This window comes from Elephantulus edwardii, unplaced genomic scaffold (assembly GCF_000299155.1).
Source record: "Elephantulus edwardii isolate Elephantulus edwardi_28Jun2011 unplaced genomic scaffold, EleEdw1.0 scaffold00207, whole genome shotgun sequence".
NCBI lineage: Eukaryota > Metazoa > Chordata > Mammalia > Macroscelidea > Macroscelididae > Elephantulus > Elephantulus edwardii.
This window is the reverse complement of record NW_006399957.1, coordinates 4,326,882-4,330,598: the sequence shown is the minus strand read 5'-3', so window position 1 is coordinate 4,330,598 and position 3,717 is coordinate 4,326,882.

Sequence of the window (3,717 nt, the reverse complement as noted above, 5' to 3'; positions counted from 1 at the left end):
ACAGATTAAAATCATCCACCTTTGGCTTGGTAGCATAACTTTCTATCCATTAAGCTAACATAGCTCTATGTTGTTGTTAAGTGTCATCAAGTCGTAGATGACTCATAGTGACCTTATGAATGAAAGAAGGAAAAAAAAGTACAAAATTATAAACTGTTGTTGTTGTTAGGTACCATTGAATTAGAACCAATCAATAGCTGACCATCCAGAGGGTTTTCAGGGACAGTAAATTGTATAGAAAGAGAATACCCATCTTTCTTCTGTGTAGCAGCTTGTGGATTTGAACCATGTGCCTTTGAGTTGGCAACATGGTTCCTTACCAGAGTTGTTTTTGTTTGGGGTTGTCGAGTTGAGTATGACTTGCAGCAAGCTGTGAACAACAGATCTGAACCTTGCCCTATCCTGTGATATCCTCATAATCTCTGACACACTTGAACGCATGGCTGCAGTCCTGTGTCATTCCACTGGTTGGGGGTCTTCCTTCTATAACTGGAATAAGGTCAAAGTATTAGATGACAGTACATGTGCTCCTGACTTATTGACATGGTTATAAAGACCAAATCATTATTAAAAAGTCAGCATTAATAAAAGAAAGTAGAAGACCACATAAGAAAACAAAGAAGAGGATGCTTGCACCATTCATAACTACCAGATCACATCACTGACGACTGCTAGACCATTGAGGAGCAGAGCCCAGCCAAGTCGACACACGACTGTGACCATCACTGCCAACATCATCATAGCCTTGAACGTGGGCATTAGGTATTGCCATATGTAATATGCAGAACAGGGTTTGGGATTTTTTTACTATTGTAAATGTGAAACATTGGATGAAAAGATAGTGAATGAGTGAGGAGTATTTGGACACACACACACACACACATACACACACACACACACACACACACACACACACACTCCACACAGCATTTGACAAGTTGTGGCTAACATTTGCAAGAATGGAAATTCCAGAGCACTTAATTGCGCTCATGTGAAACCTATACCTGGACCAAGAGGCTATTGTGGGAACAGACCAAGGAAACACCATGGTTTAAAATTAAGAAAGGAGTGAGGCAGGGTTGTATTCTCTCTCCATAACTATTCAATCTGTATGCTGATCAAATTACTTGAGAAGCTGGACTCTATGAAGAAAAACATGGCATCAAGATTGGAGGAAGATTCATTAACAAACTATGCAGATAACACAACACTGCTTGTTGAAAGTGAGGAGGACTAGAAGCACTTGTTGCAGACAATAAAAAAATATAGCCTTCAGTATGACTTGCATCTCAATGCCAAGAAAATAAAAACTCTTACTACTGCACTGATAGATAACGTTATGATAGATGGAAAAAAGATCCAAGCTGTCAATAACTCCATCTTACTTGGATCTGCAGTTGACATCCTTGGTACCAGCAGTCAAGTAATCAGGAGACATGGCATATTGCACTGGGAAAGACTGAAGTCAAGCATCTCCAAATTATTGGGGAATAGTGATGTCAGTTTGAGGACAAGGTGTGTCTGATTCAGGCCATGGTCTTTTCACTCACTTGCTATGTATGTGAGAGCTGGACAATAAATAACGACAACAGAAGAACCGATACCTTTGAGCTGTGGTATTGGAGAAGAGTGCTGAACACCCCATGGATGGCCAAAAGAAGAGATATGTCTCGGAGAGAGTGTAGCCAGAACGCTCTTTGGAGGTAAAGATAATAAAGGTTCATCTCACATATTGCCGACATGTTAGGAAGGGTGAACCCTCGGAGAGGGATATGATGCTCAGAAAGGCAGACGGTTGACTAAGAGGAAGACCCTCAACCAAGAGGATTGACAGAGTGACTCCCACAAAGGGCTCTAATGTGTCAGGGAGTGTGAGGATGGCGCAGGATAGAACAGGGTTCATATCTGTTGTTCACAGGGTCACTGAGAAGTGCTCGACTTGTTGGCGTCTAACAACAACAACAACATGTGTACAAGAGAATGTTCCAGTTCTGTGGAGAGATGGTCACTGACATGTAGAGAGGTGCAAACATCTCCAGGAGAAGAAATTAATAAAACAGTAAGAAAAGTACAGGAAAGTGCTGACAAGTACAGAAACTAAGGACAAAGGATACTTCAGAGTTGTTTTCATTTAGTACAATGTCCACCAAGGCTCTTATATTTTGTGGTTCAACATAAAATTACTAAAAAAATAAAAAGCTAAAAGAGAGGAGGTCAGAAGTTAAATTCTTTAGTTTGGGCTCGGAGAATGATTAGTTTGTAAGAAGGCAATTAAATCTACTATTTTCACAAAATGCTTTTCCTAGTAAAGATAGAACAGCCTCACAGATCCCCAGCTCTGAGTCGGTGCATCGAGTGTTGCCCGGGCCAAGAGCTGGAACAGGTGTCCTTTCAGTGAGGTAGGGTGTTGTGAGGTATTGTTGAGTTGGGACCAATTCACAGCTGACCCTTCAGAGGATTCTGGGAGGCTGTAAATCACATGGGGCAGATGACCACATTTTTCCCTCAGAGCAGCTAGTGGATTTGAATCAAGTGCCTTTGTAGTAAGGGATAAATGTGGGGAAGGGGATCTATGTTCAAGGGACAACCTCACCTTTCATGTGAGAGGTCTGGGCTTGCTTCCTGCTCACCTTCTTCAGAAGCCCCCACCTGGAGGTGGAAGCATTTCTGTGGCTGTTGTATTGAGTAGATTTCAGTACAGATTCTCAACCAAGGAAAACGAGGAAGCAAGGCTTAGCGACCTACTGCAGCACAGCCAGTGAGAAGCATGTGAATCACGGTGTCTGACCCCATCTCGTGTGGAGTCACCACGAGTTCAAAAGGACAAGACAGAAGTGGAGAATAACAAGTGAAAGAAGTGGACAGAGAGGTCAGAATTCAGGCTGGAGTCTCCGGTAATGTCATCACGTGGAGAGTGCCGCTCGAAGGTATTCATTAATCACACCCTGACAAGAGTCCACTGCAAACTCTGCTGGAGAAGCAACATGACACATAAGCCAGCAGGTCTGCTGGGAAATATTTAACAACTGCCTTGAACCTTCTTATTTGATTCCTTTGAGTATGACCTGGGCTGGGGGAATTATAAGTTCCTGAGGTGATTCTACTGTGCAGTGTACAGGAAGCTACTTACACGGTGCATTGGAGTTTCAATTCAGAATCACTTGGTTTGTGGAAGACTGAGGGCTACAGCAGGAGCCATAACTTGGTGTTAGTTGTTAGGTGCCATTGAATGGACTCAAAGCAAACTTATGAGATACAGAGCTGAATCTTGCCCTGCCCTGTCCTGAAGTCTGACGTGCTGTGGCAAGGATGTCCCAGTTGCTATGAGTCTTGCTCTATGGTGTTCACCAGCTACTTGAATTCTGACCATTAAAGCAACCACATAACTATGCTACGAGCAGCCAGGAGAATTCCTGGGAGGGGCAGTTTGTCCTCAGGAAACTTGCGGTGGGAAGTAGATTACAACCTCCAGTCAGCCAGGGCAGTGTGTTTTCAGGCCTGCACAGGGAGCTGGAGAACCTGCCTGGGCAGGTCTCTGAGATTATCTAAAAACAGCTTCATGTCATCTCATAGAAATGGTAAAAAAAAATCACCTAACTAATCCTGTAAACCTTTTAATAATGTGGGTGTTCCCATCAGGACCCCTTCTCTCCTCTGCAGTCTCATGAGCTCAGTGGTGGAGCCCATCAGCCACCAGCCTAACTTTGCGAAGATGTG